The sequence below is a fragment of the Schistocerca serialis genome, chromosome 1 (assembly GCF_023864345.2).
Source record: "Schistocerca serialis cubense isolate TAMUIC-IGC-003099 chromosome 1, iqSchSeri2.2, whole genome shotgun sequence".
Classification (NCBI taxonomy): domain Eukaryota; kingdom Metazoa; phylum Arthropoda; class Insecta; order Orthoptera; family Acrididae; genus Schistocerca; species Schistocerca serialis.
The window spans coordinates 184889621-184908685 of NC_064638.1; positions in this window are offsets into that span (position 1 = coordinate 184889621).

The window sequence follows — 19065 nt, forward strand, 5'->3', positions numbered from 1 at the left end:
ACTATCTGTACTTGAAACAAAACTTTTGTGTTGAGCCGTCAGGCAGTGTGGAAGATTTTTCTGTTTAGCAAAAGTGACAAAAATCAGATTTCAACGTTTTTAATATTTCTATTTACGGCTGAAAACATCGATGCAGTAACAGCTTTATGATCGCTGATTCAATGTTCTTCGTTAACTGTTTCACATAGACCTTCTGGAACTAATATGTTATCGCCACGCGTCGGTTCTCTGTTTAACTGCTCAAGGTAGTTTTCAGATAAAGCACTTAAAAAAATTTCACTGGATTCTTTGTCCCTGCCACCCGTTATGAACGTCTGAGTCTCCCAGTCTTTAATTTGCCGGATATAATCTCCACCCAGAACCATATTTGGAGTGGATTTCCCCAACATGTTATTTTCGAAATCATCCTTCAGGTGCTCATCCACAACAGCTGCTGAGTCGGGTTAAAGCAGGCTCAGATATTACCATGTCTGAGCCTGCTTTAACCGTGACCTTCACCCAACTTATTTCACATTTCGGATCTCCGTCAATTTCCTTCGATACTATTGGAATTCTTATCGCTATAAACACGCCACGCCCGTCACTGTCCAGCCTGTCTCTGCGGTATACATTCCAATCTGAGTTCAGAATTTCATTACTGTTTGCATCTGGTCTCAGCCAACTCTCCGTCCCTAGTACTATGTGGGCATTGTGACCACTTATTAACGAGAGCAGTTCTGGGACCTTTCTATAGACGTTCCTGCAGTTTACTATTAGCAGATCAATATTGTTATTCCCTGTTGCATTTTGCCTGCTCCTACCTTGTCCCGTCTCAGGAGGCGTCTTCTCGGGCCTAGGGAGGGAATTCTCTAACCTAAAAAACCCACATGTGCGCTCCACACGTACTCCGCTACCCTTATAGCCGCTTCCTGCGTGTAGTGCACGCCTGACCTATTCAGAGGGACCCTACATTTCTCCACCCGATAGCGGAGGTCGAGAAATTTCCACCACAGATCTCCACAGAATCGTCTGAGCCTCTGCTTTAAGCCTCCTACTCGGCTCCAAACCAGAGGACCGCGATCGGTTCTGGGAACGATACTACAAATAGTTAGCTCAGATCCCACCCCGTGAGTGAGGCTTTCCGCCTTCACCAAATCCACCAACCGCCTGTACGAACTGAGGATGACCTCGGCACCAATGACTCCTGCCGTCTGGGTTCAGACATGAGCAACAATTTGCAGTCGGGTGCACCCAGTGCTCTCTATCGCCCCCCAGCAGAGCCGCCTCCACATCTGGGATGAGACCCCAGCCGGCAATCAGACAGAGTGAACACTGGCCTTCTTCCCCGACCTTTCCGCTATTTCCCTAAGGGGCTCCATCACCCGCCTAACGTTGGAGCTCCCAATAACTAATAAACCCCTCTCCCCGTGTGCCTGCTCGAACCTTGCTGAAGGAGCGACCACATGTCCACTCACAGGCAGAGCGGGCGATGCCACACGGACAGCCTCCACATTTATCCTCCGCCTCGTGCGCCGCGAACGCCGCTGAACCCGCCATTCCCCTTGGGGAGAGGGTGGCCCAACCACGCCCGGTACCCGCGAAGATGTCTAGACAGCAGGGACAGTGGGTGAAGCATATAACACCTGGGGTGTACCATGCGACACACCAGACTCCCCACTGCTGCTACACTCAGAGGCAGCAGCCTGAAGACGGCTAACCGCGGCCATCAACACGTTCAGTTGTGTGCTGTGTACGGACGCAGGAGGAGCTGGCCACTGTTCGCGGTCACACATCCTACCCATCGTGCGGTAGCGTTCTCGCTTCCCACGCCCGGGTTCCCGGGTTCGATTCCCGGCGGGGTCAGGGATTTTCTCTGCCTCGTGATGGCTGGGTGTTGTGTGCTGTCCTTAGGTTAGTTAGGTTTAAGTAGTTCTAAGTTCTAGGGGACTGATGACCATAGATGTTAAGTCCCATAGTGCTCAGAGCCACACATCCTACCCATCCTAAGAACTGAATTTACTGTAGAGAGTTAATCAACTTCTAACTAGACTGTTAATTCACTAAAGGCGGCCGATAGCTGACTAAACTGTGGTTACTAGACACTTCTTGTAGAGAAAAATGAAAATAGCACTACCTGTCTCTGGACTATATTGAAAATACACGAGCACTACTGGCACTATGTTTTGAATACAGTCCGAGAGAGTCCCTTTAGTCAACCAAACACGAAATCTATGGAACACCATTACTAGCACTCGAAAATTAAAGCTTCCTAAAAGCAAAAACACACGGAAGAGGTGACAATTTAAGTATTAACTGTATTTTTGTTTTTTACTTAACGTAGCTCGCTGCACAGCAGACGTGAAGCAGACGGGAGTTACCACGACACTGACCCTACTGGCACAGTCGCGCGGTTCCGGACTGAAGCGCCTAGAACACCTGGGCCACCGCGGCCGGGTGTACCTCTTCCAACATATTCAGCACGGTTCCTTTAATTTTCAAACCTTATATTCTAAAGTTTGCTTTCTCGGAGTAAGTTAAATGACTAATTTGAACCGCTGTAGATCTGCCATGAACATGCACCTAAGGATACTAAAGATCACCGAAACGTCCCTAGGACCCTGTTCCGTTTGCAACATGTACTTGACAGCTGTTTAATCACCTACACATACACACAAACTCGTATAAACATAGGTACAGACATGAGGAACGGCCAAAAAAAATCCGGCATTTTTCGTACCAAAAAGCAATGGAATTTGGTATCCAAAGCATAACAGTGTTGTTGGTGTATGTTAACATAGCAAAGCCAAACAGGGTAGATGAAGGCAGAAAACATCTCCTTTAGAATCCCACAGTTAGACTTCGTTACTGGATTTATGTAGAATCCATCCACAAAACTGATGTATTTATATTGGAGTAACGGCTGCTGTAACTTCAGTACTTAATTGATCTGTGCTGTGGGAGGGTTACAATGATAAAGTATAGTGTGCCTCACAATTTACACTACTTTGTCGATTGGGATGCTGATGTACATGATCTTAACACCTAAAGAACCAAGTGTGGCATTTCGTGACACCACTATGTTAGTTGGGACGGGAGCAAAATGATTTCTGTTACGTAGTCTAATCGGCGAGGGATGGGTATAATTTTCGTTTACGTTGGATGGAATTACATTTTCGAGCAATATACTATGCTATTCCTCGCACTAACCACCGGACACGAGGGTAAATCCCATGCGTAAACAATTTAAGCGACTCTTAATCGTGGGGCTCCTGGTTTCATGGGTATTACGAACCACATTCGGAAGAAATCTGGGAAAGCTGTTGCGGTTTCTAAACATACTTTTAACAGAGCAACGTATTTACTTATCTATGAGACATTTTCTTGTAAATTTCATATACTTCAGCTGTTTACTGGTCATCTTTAAGGAAGACTGTCAGATGAAGCTGAGACTGTAATAAAAATAGGAAATTCTACACTACAAAGTACGGTTGTATCACTCTTTTTGCTCCTTTGCCATAGTCCCTTACGGACCACATTTGTTGTTGCACCAAACTGGTTTTGTTGATACTAACGACAGCTTCCTTTCGTTGGGCTGTAGTGAGTAATGCTGCATCGGAGACAGAAATACAGGGAGCTATGGAATAGCCCAGCTGGTCCCGAGATGGAGATTTGTTGTTTTGACTCAGCCCTGCAACATTTAACAGCACCTTACGAAAAGTCTGAGTACAGAAACTTTTACGTCATACTCTTCTAGACAGCCCACTGAAGTTTACTATCACTGATGTCCTTCGTAACATACAAATCATGGACTCTATCAGACACAAAAGTCATGATCCGTATGATGGGTATACTAGATATGGGCGCTCGGACATTACCTGCGTTTCTTATGTAGTTAGAGAACACACAATGCGCGAGAGAACTTTTAGTAAATCTCATTTGCATTCTAATTTTGAGCTCAGATCCTTAAATTTTAAAACAAATGAAAACCCGGTTCGCAGTGTCAGGCAGCTTCCTGCAAGCAATCATGAAAGTAGGGCAGCCGTATCTGAAATGATCATACATACTGAACGGAGTAGTAAAACTAAAATACATTTAGGTATTGAAATACTGGTAAAACTGAGACCACATTTGCCGTATTAGCTGTTCACAGTGAAACAGCTAACGCCGCAAATTTGGTGAAACTGGTTTAGAGTCAGAGTTCCAACACCTGACTATCATTTGTTTCAATTGCACGCACATACTGAAAGGACAACTTCGCTAGCTTCACTTTGATCGAAATAGGATAGTAAACCGAAATGGGTTATCTACTGAATAAACATCTACTTTATTCCCAACTCTGGCTTTGTTTTTACATAACCTGAACATTGGGTTGAGAATATGGATCCGGATGTTTGGTGCACATTTTCTCCCAGCTTTGTGGTATAACTTCTAGTTGTTAATCTGTGTAGTATTGTCAGTGACGCCTAGGTTTCTATGCCGAATTTACAATTATTTTGAAAATTGGAACAGCCATTGTGGTCTACGTGGTGGCCTTACTGGACACACTCACTAAACCTTTACAACTGTATACGACCAAATTCTATTCCCCACGTGACCTGGGAAGAAACCTAGAGCGTTGACAGCTACAGTTTCCAGTAGTTTAGAAGGTAGATTAACATATAGAAAAGAACAACTTAATACGCCTATGGGCTAAGTTCTTTTGACAGGTTGGAAATGTTCTCAACAATTGACTGGTATATCGTTTCGTATTCGGAAAGCTGCAGTATTGTTTATGGACACAGGGTCCTCTTCCGGCTCAATATTACGTAAAAATCAACACACATTTCTAGAATGAAATTTTCACTCCACAGCGGAGTGTGCGCTGATATGAAACTTACTGGCAGATTGAAACTGCGTGCCGGACCGGGACTCGAACTCGGGACTTCCCCACGAAAGGTAAAAGTGCTCTACCAGCTGAGCTACCCAAGCACGACCCACGCCCCGTCCTCCGTTTGGAAGGTAGGCGACGGTAGCTCTGTTGGTAGAGCACTTGCCCGCGAAAGGCAAAAGTTCAGAGTTCGAGTCTCGGTCCAGCACACAGTTTTAATTTCCCAGGAAGTTTCAACACCCACTTCTTTCAAGCACTGTTTATAATATTTGTTTCACAAAATTTTTAATGATACCAGGTAACGCAGCGCACCTTTTAAACAAATTAGAAGTATTTTGAATAATTTTGAACCCACTTAGATATTAAAAAAATTACAAACAAAATGCCATTTTTTCCAAAATGCTTCCGCAAATTGAGGTACTATGTAATCCAATGTTATCATGTATATCTGGTAGAAACTTGAACTCCTTCAAATGTATATTATGGCCGAGTCACTGGACCCATTTAATACCACCTATCATGTATATTGCAAGACAAAAATATCATATCCTCCATTTTAATTTTTATGATTTTTTTCCTAATAAAAATACAAAAAAGTTCCCTTAGCAATAACACATATGTCTAGTACATAAGTATGGATTACTGCAAGTTACAGAAAACAACAGAGCAATGCTTTATAAACCTTAGGAAATATTTGTACATGAATTCTGAAAAATACAGCTTGTGGAGAAATTGCCAATGAAGAAACGAGTCCAATAAAACTATTCTTCAGCAATGTCTTCATCCTGCAGCATTTCGTCATCTTAAAGTTCCCAAAGAAGCAAGAAGTGCTAAAAGGAATGTCAAGCGGAGGCTTCAAGAGTGAATCTTTCAGCTTCATACACCCATCGTGTGTCACACGCAAGCAATTGATCATCCATATTAGAGCCACATTTTGTGCCTAAATTTCTTAGGGCTTTCACCTTACTATCACTGCATCTAGTATACCAACTTTTAATGTGTTTAGTCCTCCAAACGTATTCTTCGGTAATATTTCCCGTATGTAATGGTTGAAACTTTCATTTGCATTCTGAGACATTTACTAAGCAAAACAGGGTCACTCAGATCATTAAACAATGGTCTTATTTCATTCATAATACGCTCAGGAAGCGAATGCTTATATTCTGGTATATTTGACCACTCTCTTTTGCTTTTTGATAACCACGCCAAGAACTTCATCCATTAGGGCAAAGTCCGTGAACAGGGTGGTCATCTGTGGACAACGTAGGGAAGTTAGTGGCCCATACAGCTTTTTACCCCCCCAGGGGGTCCACAACTCTTTTGTGGACACGTGCGTAGCGAGCACGGGACCCCGAGCTAATGTGGCCCTCCTTCCTTTTCCGGGCTGCATACCTTCCCTTCCCTTTCCGCATCCCTCCCCGTCCCCCATCTTCGCCCCCCCCCCCCCTCACCTCTGTCTCTTTCCTTCCTTTCTCCCCCTCTGGGAGTATGGTTTGTGCCTACGTCCGGAGACGGACGCTCGAAACTGTTCCAAGTTCCTTGCTCTTACACTTGCCAGTCCTCGTCCTTCCTCTGTCCTTCTTTTCCTTCCCTCTTCTCCTTGCCCTTTTCTCCGCTACGGCGTTTGAGACCCCCTCTTCTTTCCTTTCCCCTTCTCTTTTTTCCTCCCTGTGCGTGTCTGAAGGCCGACCCACGCACTTCCATGCGTAGCCGGTGACGGGGTAACGCGTAATTCCCCGCCCCGGGTAGACAGGTAGGACACGTACGTACCCCCTGGTAACGGCCAGGCCCAGGGAGGGGTGATTACCCGAGCTGATACCTTCCGAAAGTGCCGATTGGTCCCTCCGTCCGTTTGTCGGGAGGTGTGACCTGAGGTGTGAACAATCACCTAAGGCGGGTGTGCCCTCGGCGAGGGCCCCCACAAGGGAGGAGCGCGCCATCGGAGACGCCGGTAATCATGGGGGATTCTTCCGCAATGGTTTCCTCACCTTCCACTATGTCTGCTCACAAACGTAAGTTCACTGAGTCTCAGCCACAGACGGTTCTTCCATCGTTGCCACAGTTCCTTGTTGTTTCTCGGTCTGACGAAGGTCACGACTTTTCCACGGTCAATCCTTTCATTATACAGAAAGGTGTCGACGCAATTGCGGGTCCTGTAAAGTCTTGTTCCAGATTACGGAACGGCACCCTGTTGTTAGAAACACACAGTGCCCTCCAGGCTCAAAAATTGCTGCGTACTTCTCTGCTCCACACCTTCCCTGTCCGGGTGGAACCGCACCGTACCTTAAATTCCTCGCGTGGAGTCGTTTATCCGCGCTCCCTCGATGGATTGTCTGACGAAGAAATTCAGCATTACCTGTCTGACCAGGGCGTCACAGCTGTTCATCGGGTTATGAAAAGGGTTGATTCGAACATCATTCCAACCCGCACTGTCTTCTTGACATTTGACAAAGTTCAACTCCCATCAAAAATCAAAGCAGGCTATGAGATAATTTCCGTTCGCCCTTATGTCCCAAACCCTACGCGTTGCTATCGATGTCAGCGGTTCAATCATACCAGCCAGTCCTGTTCCAATCCGGCCAAATGTGTTACTTGTGGCAAGGATGCCCATGAGGGTGCTTGTCCACCTCCATCCCCTCGCTGCATCAACTGTATGGGTGACCACGCTGCCTCCTCTCGAGATTGCCCCGTTTTTAAGGATGAAAAGCTCATCCAGGAAATAAGAGTGAAGGAAAAGGTGTCGACCTTGGCTGCTCGAAAGTTACTCGCCAGTCGACAGCCCACCGTGCCTCAGAAAGGTAAATACAGCGCTGTCCTTGCTTCTCCTCGACCAACAAAGGAGGCGGCCACGCAGACTTGCGACTTCACCTTTAGTACCACGGTCGTCAGATCGGCCAGCGCAAAGATCGCCCGTTCAACCTCACCTCTTTCGCCTGCCCACTCTATGGCTCACCCTTCATCGGGTTCTGTTAAATCTCGAGCCCAAAAGTCAGACGCCAAGTCTTCGAAAAAAGAGCATTCTCGTGAAGAGTTTTTACGTACCGCAACTTCACAACCATCGGTTCCTCCTTCATCTAAACATCATACTTCTAAGAAGGCTACGAAGAAACACAGTTCCTCTCCTTCTCCGCCAAGGCGTGTCCCATCTACAGCACCACCTGGCGGAAATCGCCCTCGGCCATCTTCTGTGTCGCCGAGGCGCACTGTTGATGGCCGGTCAACTGGCCGATCGTTGGTGGCAGGAGCTGCTCCTGACCAACCTATGGATCAGGATCTTCTGCCTTCGACTGAATGCCATTCCATGCTGTCGGTCGCAAGCTCTGAGCAGTCGTTGAGTTGACAGCACCCTTGGTCACGTTCGTCCATTTTCTGTTCACCCTATGTCCATTATCCACTGGAATATCCGCGGCATTCGCGCCAATCGGGAGGAATTGTCGATCCTTTTACGATCCTACTCGCCGGTCATCTTCTGTCTTCAGGAAACAAAGCTGCGTCCCCATGACCGCTTTGTTCTCCCTCATTTTCAGTCCGTCCGATATGACCTCCCCTCTGTTGAAGGCACTCCAGCCCATGGAGGACTCATGATTCTGCTCCATGATACTCTCCATTATCACCCAATCCCCTTAAACACTTCCTTCCAAGCTGTCGCCGTCCGTCTTTCCCTTTCTGGATACACGTTCTCTCTTTGTACGGTATACATTCCATCGTCTACACCAATGGCACGAGCTGATCTCCTTCATCTTCTTGATCAGCTTCCACCCCCCTATTTGCTGGTTGGGGACTTCAATGCCCACCACCCGCTTTGGGGATCTCCACATCCTTGTCCACGTGGCTCACTATTGCTAGACGTCTTCCACCAAGCGGATCTAGTCTGCCTCAACACTGGGGTCATCACATTTTTGTCTGCCTCCACGGCAAATTTATCTCATTTGGACCTTGCGGTCGGTACTGTTCCGCTAGCTCGGCGCTTCGAATGGTTCGCCCTTGATGATACACACTCGAGTGACCACTTTCCATGTGTTCTTCGACTGCAGCCTCAACTGCCATATATGCGCTCGCGTCGCTGGAAGTTTGCCCAAGCCGATTGGACACTTTTTTCGTCTCTAGCGACATTCGATGACCGTCGCTTTCCCAGCGTCGACGATGAGGTCACACATTTTACCGACGTTATTCTCACAGCTGCGGAACTTTCAATACCACGCACCTCCGAATTGCCCCGGCGCCCTCCAGTTCCTTGGTGGAACGAGGCATGCCGTGACGCAATACGTGAGCGGCGACGTGCTCTTCGCATTTTCCGTCACCATCCAACTTTGGCCAACTGTATCCGATATAAGCAGCTCCGTGCGCGATGCCGTCGCGTCATCCGCGATAGCAAGAAGGCAAGCTGGAAATACTTTATTAGCTCATTTAACACCTTCACTCCCTCCTCGGAAGTTTGGAGTCGGCTTCGACGGTTCTCAGGCGCGCCTAGTTTCTCCCCGGTCTCTGGGCTCACTGTCGCGCATGATACCTTAGTGGACCCCGTCGCAATTTCTAACTCATTGGGTCAGCACTTTGCTGAGATTTCGAGCTCTTCAAATTACCCGCCAGCGTTTCTCCCGAAGAAACGTGCAGCGGAAGTGCGACATCTTGCTTTCTCCTCTCACAATCGCGAAAGCTACAATACTGTTTTCTCCATGCGCGAACTCCAACATGCACTCTCTTCTTCTCGCTCCTCCGCCCCAGGACCGGATGGTATCCATGTCCAAATGTTGCTGCATTTATCAACCCATAGCCTGCGTTACCTCCTTCGCCTTTATAATCGAATTTGGACCGACAGTACCTTTCCCAGGCGATGGCGGGAAGCTATTGTCGTTCCCGTTCCGAAACCTGGAAAGGACAAACATCTCCCCTCTAGCTATCGCCCCATTTCTCTCACGAGTAGTGTCTGTAAGGTTTTGGAGCGTATGGTGAATTACCGTTTAGCTTGGTGGCTGGAGTCCCGCAGTCTTTTAACACCAGCCCAATGCGGATTCCGAAAGCATCGTTCTAACGTTGACCATCTTGTTGCTCTCTCCACTTATATCATGAACAATTTTCTCCGGAAACGCCAAACGGTAGCAATATTTTTTGATCTGGAGAGAGCATACGATACCTGTTGGAGGACAGGCATTCTCCGAACACTGTTCTCTTGGGGCTTTCGAGGCCGGCTGCCCCTTTTTCTTCGCGAATTTATGGCAGAGCGCACATTTAGGGTGCGGGTGAACACTACTCTCTCCCGTACTTTCTCCCAAGAAAACGGGGTACCCCAGGGCTTCGTTCTGAGTGTTGTACTGTTTGCCATCGCCATTAATCCAATTATGGATTGTCTCCTTCCTGATGTCTCGGGCTCCCTCTTTGTGGACGATTTTGCGATCTACTACAGCTCTCAACGGACCAGCCTTCTTGAAAGACGTCTTCAAGGATGTCTCGATCGCCTCCACTCGTGGAGCATCGAAACCGGCTTCCGTTTCTCACCCAGTAAGACCGTTTGTGTAAATTTTTGGCGACGTAAGGAGTTTCTTCCGCCCTCCTTACATCTAGGTCCTGTCAACCTTCCGTTTTCCGACGTCGCTAAATTCTTGGGTCTTATGTTTGACAGAAAACTGTGCTGGTCCTCCCACGTTTCCTATCTTTCGGCTCGCTGTCTGCGTTCGCTTAACGCCCTCCGTGTCCTGAATGGTACCTCTTGGGGAGCGGACCGAGTGGTCCTTCTCCGCCTCTATCGCGCCTTAGTGCGCTCGAAATTGGATTATGGAAGCATAGTCTACTCCTCTGCTCGGCCGTCTATTCTTCGGCGTCTCGACTCTATCCACCAACGTGGATTACGTTTAGTATCTGGAGCTTTTTACACCAGCCCTGTGGAAAGCCTTTATGCTGAGACTGCTGAACCTCCGCTGTCCAATCGGCGGGCAGTCCTTCTGAGTCGTTATGCTAGCCATCTGTCTTCCATGCCTGCTAATCCAGCGCATGACCTTTTTTTCGACGCCTCCTTTGATGTCGGGTATGCAGGCCGCTCCTCCTCCCTACTACCCCCAGGAGTCCGCTTCCGTCAACTGCTCCATTCTCTTTCCTTCCGCTTTCCTAAAACCTTCTTGACAACTTGGGGTACAGCACCGCCTTGGCTTCGTCCCCGGATCAACTTGCTCAGAGACCTATGTCAATTTCCCAAGGATGGTACACCTACACTTGTTTACCGTCGGGCATTTGCTGCTCTATGTGCACAAATGACGGATGCCACATTTATTTACACCGATGGCTCGAAAACATCGTTAGGTGTAGGGAGTGCCTATATTGCTGGCGACACCCCAAATAACTTTCGGCTTCCCGACCAGTGTTCGGTTTATACTGCGGAGCTTTACGCTGTTCTCCAGGCTGTCCACTACATCCGCCGCCATCAGCGGATACAGTACGTAATCTGCTCAGATTCTCTCAGCTCTCTCCTAAGTCTCCAAGCTCTTTACCCTGTGCACCCTCTGGTCCACCGGATTCAGGACTGTCTGCGCTTGCTCCACCTGGGGGGCGTCTCAGTGGCGTTCCTCTGGCTCCCGGGACACGCTGGTATCTGTGGAAATGAGGCGGCCGATATAGCGGCCAAGGCTGCAGTCTCTCTTCCTCGGCCAGCTATTCAGTCTCTTCCGTTTACCGATCTACGGAGCGTTTTATGCCGCCAAGCTGCTCATTTATGGCATGCGCATTGGTCAACACTTCCCCACAATAAATTGCGGGAAGTGAAAGCCCTTCCTTGCGCTTGGACCTCTTCCTCCCGAACGCGTCGTCGGGAGGAGGTAATTTTAGCTCGACTCCGGATAGGGCACTGTCTTTTTAGTCATCGACATCTTTTAAGCGGTGATCCTCCCCCACTCTGTCCCCACTGCTCTCAGCTGTGGACGGTCAGACACCTTTTAATTGAATGCCCCTATTTTAATCCGTTACGCTCCCGTCTACAGCTATCGCCTGATCTATCGTCGATTTTAGCAGATGACACGCGCTCAGCTGACCTCGTTCTACAGTTTATTAGTGACAGTGAAATGACGTCAGTCATTTGAAGTTTTCTTTTGGGGGACAACCAACCCCTTTCTATAGTGGATTTTTAAGCATTCCTTCTGCCTTTAGTTACTCAAATTTTATGATTTTGTTCCCATTGCTGCTGATTTTAAATTTCGTTTTTTTCCTGTTTTCTATGTCACGGGCTGGGCGCTAATGACCATAGAAGTTTTGCGCCCTAAAAACCACAAACAAAAAAAAAAAAAACAGCTTTTTACATTGCTGTAAGATCATTCAGAGGTGCAGTTGGTCTAAAGGTGACTGCACAATAACTCTGAATTTGACGTCCTTCAGTTTCTGTCAATCTGCCCCGGCCAGATAGAGATTTCCCATCAGATAGCCACTTTCTTTTCAGTCCGTTCGAAGCTTCCTCAATCTACCACCCATCATGTTTTGCACATGTCCACAACACTCCAGTTCTGTTGCCCAGGTATATCCATAAACATCGAACTCACAATTTCCATTGTATGCGTTAGAGTCCCCATCGCGTAGGTACTTCGTAAGTCTAACGATGTAAACGGGCACTGAGCTCTAAGATATTTTAAGAACTCCATCACACTCAATACCTCTACTGTAACCATCATAATTCTTAGAACACTGATGCCCAATATGTCCTCCAGTGTTACCATGGCAGGTGTGGCAGTACTTAGATAAGCACTCAACATCAACAACTTTCCCGTCCTCCACATAAGTAGCACAGCATACAAGGAACGATGTCCACGACGTTGCCATGTCCCATCAAGTGCAATAGCCTTGTCCCTGGTTCCACTAATATCTAATTTCTTCTACTGCACATTAATAGATGCTTTAGACACAACTGTCAAGCCACCTAAAAGTGTTTTTGTGTTCTCCTCCTCCCAGCAGGTTCAGGAAGAAGGTCCATCAAACCACAAAGCGTTTGAGGAGCCTTTTCTCTTTCCCTGTTGCACGCATCGCATACACTAACTTCAAATTCAAGCTGGAAGTCATTTTCGAGGTAGATTTATTGCAGGATCTACACAGAACTAATTTTGACGGTAAACCCTTCCTGCTACTTCGTCGTACAGTTATTTCCAGCGTACACCATCACATTGTTCACATTTCGCCACTTCCTTTATCAAAGAAGCTAAGATGTCCAAATCAGCAACAACAAATCCAGCATCATATTTAACACAAAAATTTTAATCACCGATAGGCGGGCCATGTAGGAGTTCCTTCCCCGAAGAACTGGTACGTAGGTCACTTCCGACTGTGTGGCTTGCTTTGTTCGCGTATTACTGAATGTTTGCTGCCGAAGTGATTTTATATATATATATATATATATATATATATATATATTGTGTGTGTGTGTGTGTGTGTGTGTGTGTGCGGAATTACATCTCCTGTGGTGTGCAATAAGTACGAACGATGCCACGCATCAATAAATTCAATTAAAGGAAATTACGTGGTAACCAGTTCACAAACAAACTGGTGCAGCAAAACAAACGTAAAACTAGCAAAGATAATCATTTACAGACACTAGAAACCTGCACTGTTACCAACATATATAACGTCTCACTCTTACAATCGCTGGAAACGGAAAGTTACACAAAGCAGTATTGTTTTGAAAAGAAATGTAACAGAAATAAAGGGGTTATGACGGCATACATGGCCATAACTATAAAATTTTGTAGATATAGGTTATTTTTACATTGATACATGCATTATAGTGTTTCAAATGAATCAGGAACGACTGTAGAACTTAAGCAAGTCATTAATGGTGAAAAAATAGAGATTTTTTTATAAATACTATGCATCCTTCGGTATCTGAGCACACTTGCTTTAATTGGAGATTCCTGTCCTAAATGTTCTTTAAACTTTGCCCATCTATGATCTGCTGCCAATGACACATGTATGATGCGACACATGCTGAGATAATATTTCCTTTAAGTGGATTTCTTTATTAACAGTACGTCAAATTCCATTGTCTACGCAGCTGTGTGTGCAAACTAGAGCTACCCTGCCTTCCACAGCGATTATACGTTTATCACGTTCACCTTGATGCTTTCATGAACTACATAAGTTCGTACCCCCAAAGGTTCACAAATCACGATGATAGGTAAACCCATATGGTAACAGAACAACTTAACATGGGTACCATAAGTAACTTAAATACTCCTAACACTACTAATGATTCTGGTTTCACTGCTGAATACCATCGTCTGCATTCCGACAACGTTCTGCTAGCAGATTCTGTAACTCGAATACCAATGGTGGTAGCAGTGCATTCTAATGGGAAACGATAATATTCCAAACAAGAAAATGAAGCGTCTGTAGCCAAATAGAAATCTTTGTCCTCGACTGAATGGTGTAAGCTTTGTACAATACATGAGGCACGTTTAGTGTGATAAAATTCTGTTTCACATGATTTGACCATCACCACGATGAATACTTGACAAATTTATTAGTGTCTCACTATATAGTTGATTGGGCACAAATTGCTGGATAAGAGAAGAAAGTCCTAGAAAGATTTTAGGTGTTTTTGTGCATGGATGGGGCATGGTTTTTTACTTTTTTCTTCGACAAATTTCGATTTCTGGAAGTTATCAGTGACATCTGTTGTTACAAACCTGAAGTATGCTCATACCTCAAGGTCTTCCTTCCATGTGGATGAAGCTGTCAGTAGGTCATCTACATATGCATAAACAATGTCTAAAATATCACGACCAGTACTGCCTAAAGCTGTCATAAATATATCGTTACTGACGCTCAATAAGAATAGTATGATGAGATAATTTCAACCAGTGGAGATTGTCGGTTCCGCAAGTACAGAGCTGCTTCCTTCCTAGACGAAGATCCCAGATCCATCGTAGATAAATATGGTACACGACTGAATTTCTGAAGTTATATATTTTCAGGACTAATCATAGTAGGTACTATGAATTGCTTTATTATAATTATTTATAGTTAATAATTATAATTATAATCAATTATGAACAATAATGTTATTGACCTTCTGTGGCAGCCTGAACTAATGTACCATTTTGTTCATTACATGCGTTAGGATCAGACCAAAAACACATCACGCGTAAGTCGTTAGTGAATAAAACGATATTTTCACTTGCATTCCCCCAGGTACAGTTCCCAATCACTGTGTGAGGGCATGACCTGGCAGACACCAGTTTGTCGATTTGTCAGTTGCCGTCGATTATTAGCCTGCGTAGAATTTTGTTGCCAGTCACTGTACAGATTGCCATGTCAAACTATAGTATCTGGTTTAACACAGGTTGTAAAACAGTAACAATAACAGGTCACATATTTGTCTTGCTAAACGGTGACCTATTGTTACAGTCGTAAGGATGACGGTGCCTATAGTTGTAGTGATGACCCACTTTAACATTGCTATTGCAATTACAGTAACAACTTTGATTACTCTGCTGTTCTTCACTTCCTTTGCCAATGTTGTTACCATTTCCATGATAACACGATTTTGTATCCTTATGAAACAGATAAACTGTTGACATCAATTACTCAGTGTGTGTCAGATATGTGCCTCTGTATTTGAAGGAGTGGTTATTGCAATTTCACCACAGCAATACACCTCCGTCCGCTCCTCCCTCAGGGGTCCGCGACTCTTTTGTGGATACGTGCATAGCGAGCACGGGACCCAGAGCTAGGACATCCCTTTACTTTTCAGGCTGCATTCCTTCCTTTTCCCCACCCCATCTCAGGTGTCGTCGCGAGTTCGGCGCATTTTTGGCTTTCGTCCTCATGCGTCTCTCCCTTGCTTTTACTCTTCGGGGTACACTTTGTCAGATGTTCGGCGATGGCGATTGGGTCAGTAGAGAGAGTACTTCGTATTTCCGCGGCAGCAGGCTACAGCACAGAATACCGCATCATTAAAGAGCAGACTGGAACTCGCATTCACTAAACGGGGCGTTGTCGTTTCGCACGCACCGTTGGGAACGATACAACTGCGTACGCTCAAAGTGCCCTTACCGCTTGCACCGAAGCCTCTCAAGGTTGAGACCGAATTTACAACCAGTCTCTTCGCCATCTCTCGGCGCACTGTCAGGGTGAATTACTCGCCCTGTTTAACCGCATCTGGACGCAGGGCGTTTTCCCAACTCGTTGTCAGGATAGCATTACCATCCCGGTGCTGAAACATGGTGGAGATCCCCTGGTGGTTGATAGTTATCGCCCTATCAGCCTTACCATACGATCATATAACTTTGGTCAGTCGGCGGCTCTTGTGGATCCTCGATGCTTGGGGCCTCCTGGCCCAGCAACAGGGGGCCGCTCAGCGATCGATGATCTAGTCTCGCTAGAGTTGTCTATTCGTACAGCTTTTACTCGGAGACATCATCTAGTCGCTGTTTTCTTTGATCTTCAGAAGGTGTTCGATACCACCTGGCGCCATCATATCCTTGTTACGCTGCACGAATGGGGCTTACGGGGTCCACTTGCGATTTTTCTACGGAATTCTCTCTCCAATCGCTCCTTTCTGGTTAGAGTTGGCACTTATTTTAGCTCTGCTCATATTCAGGAGAAAGATGTCCCTCAGGGCTCAGCTCTGTGTTCCCCTCTTTTTGGAGGTGATTAATGGTCTTCCGGCTGTGGTGGTCTCATCGGTCTGTTCCTCTCCATCCAGAGCTCTACCTTGCCGATGAACTCCTTCGTATTGAGGAGATGCATCGCTTTCTTGGCATGCTGTTTGATGCTCAGCTAACTTGGACACCTCATCTTCACGAGCTTAAACAACGGTGCTGGCGGCAGCTGAACATCCTTCGCTGCCTCACCCACACCGTTTTGGGGGCTGCACGAACAACCCTCCAACAGCTCTATAAGGCTTCAGTTCAGTTCAGTCCAGTCCCGTTTCGACTGCAGGAGCGTGGTGTATGACTCAGCAGCACCTTCAACGTTGGAGATCCTCGACCCGATTCTCCATTGTGGCGTCAGACTGGCGACAGGTGCCTTCCACACTAGTCCGGTGACTAACCTTCTTGCAGAAGCTGGAATTCCACCCCTACGATTCCGCCGACAAAAGTTACTTGTGTCATACATCGCCCGCGTCCATGCCTCGCCCAACCACCGAAACTGCGGGCTCCTTTTTCCATCTTCTGCACTCCCCTCCCCACGACGGCGGAGTAGCTCGAGTCTCCCGATCACGGTCTGCGTTCCTTCCCTTCTCTCGTCACCCGACTCTCTTTCCCCTTCCTCCATCCTTCCGGCCGTCTTCTTCTACCCATCATTGGTCCCTTCCTTCCTCCTTCGCTTGCGGCTTTGCTTGCGGCTTTGCTTGGATTTGGCAGGCGTAACGGAGGACTTGGAGGACAGTCTTGGTCAACAATTTATGGCTCCTCTTGCCTCGTTTCGCGATGCATATGTAGTCTCGACCGATGGTTATGTGGTCGATGAACGCTCTGGGTTTGCTTTCATCCACGGCGACAACGTTGAGCAGCACTCCCTGCCTTCTGGGGGCAGTGTTTTCACTGCGGAGCTGGTTGCCCGTGATCGTGCACTCACCTTTCCTCCTGCCCTGGGGAGTCATTTGTCATATTTGTCATATGCAGTGACTCCGAGTGGATTGCAAGCACTGGACGAGCGTTTTTTTGTTTTTTTTTGTTTTTTTTGTTTTTCTTTGGGACCCTTTGGTGTTTGTAATTGAAGATGCTGTTTTTGCTCTCACCGAGTGTCGTCGTTCAACGACGTTTGTATGGACGCCGGGCCAGACCGGCATTCCAGGAAATGAACGGTTGGCCAAGCAGGCCACCACTTCGCTGCCCCTGGAGCCTTGTCTCGTGGAAAGAGACCTCCAGCAGCCCTAAACCGCTATATTCACGATGTCTGGAGCTCTGAATGGTCTGTTTTGAACACACCAAATAAGCTCCGCTTGGTAAAGTCGTCCACGGCCAAATGGAACTCATCCTTGAGGGGCACACTAGGGACTCAGTTGTTCTGCCGTCTCCGAATTCGACTACGCGGTTGACCCACAGTGGTCCGTCTTCTGATGGACTGCCCACTTTTAGTCCCCATGTGGCAGTCCTTTAATTTGCCAGCTGCACTTCCTTTAATTCTAGATGACGATGTCTCTATAGCTGATTCAGTTTTACGTTTTATCCGTGCAGCTGGGTTTTATCACTCGCTCTAATGCGGGCGCTTTTGGGGAAGGACGCCTTCCTTGGTTTATCACTGGTCCTCCGTGCACTAAGACCTCGGCACTCAGCATTGTAAAGGCTTTGTAACCATACCCACTATTCCTCAATATGGGCCTAAACGCCTGATGGGTTGTACAAGTTACGCACATAGTGCATCCCCATCTGCACCTACGATCAAGATGGACTTTCCATGGCACCCGAAATCCAGCACGGTAGCCAGCCCGTTGTGGTGGGGTCGTCATCTATCCTCTAGGTTGTAGCCCCCCGACAACACAGGGATCGTACTGCCGATACCTGAGCTGCACCCTCCCCACGTCGGCCAAGGAGTAGATGCCTGTCTCCTTGGGGCATCAGGACTCCCGGCAACGGTCATCCTGCCAGGTGGCCCTTGCTGAGGCTGGGTGGCGCCTGTGGCGAGAGCCCCTGGTCGGAGTGGGTGGTATCGGGGCGGACGTTTTGCAGATGAAACGTCAACATGTATCAGGTCGCTCTGCGGCAGAGTCTTTTAAAAAGAAAGTTACTGTCTCTGTCTCTGGTTCTCCTGCCCTTTCCCCCTTGGCCACTCCCTGGGAGGAAGGACAGGCCCGCCGGCTTGGGGCGAAGTACTTCCCCCGCTATTTGGTCTGTTCTCGGAGGTGGCGAACGTCCCCCCATCAGTCCAAGCCCATGTTTTTTGTTCAGCACATCGAGGACATCTTCGGGGAAACCGAGGCTCTCAGTAAAATGCGTTCGGGGTCCGTTCTTATCAAGACCACCTCCACCACACAGTCGGCGGCGCTCCAGGCGTGCGACCGACTAGGGGACATCCCAGTGTCCATTGTCCCGCATCTGGCACTGAATAGGACGCAGGGGGTTATTTTTCATCGGGACCTCCTGCTGCAATCTGATAACGAGCTCAGGGCCAACCTGGAGCGCCGAGGCGTGCATTTCGTCCGGCGAGACCAGCGCGGCCCCAGAAGACCGTCGCATCAACACTGGGGCCTTTATCCTCGCCTTTGAGGGGGACATTATCCTGGAGAAGGTAAAGGTGATGTGCTG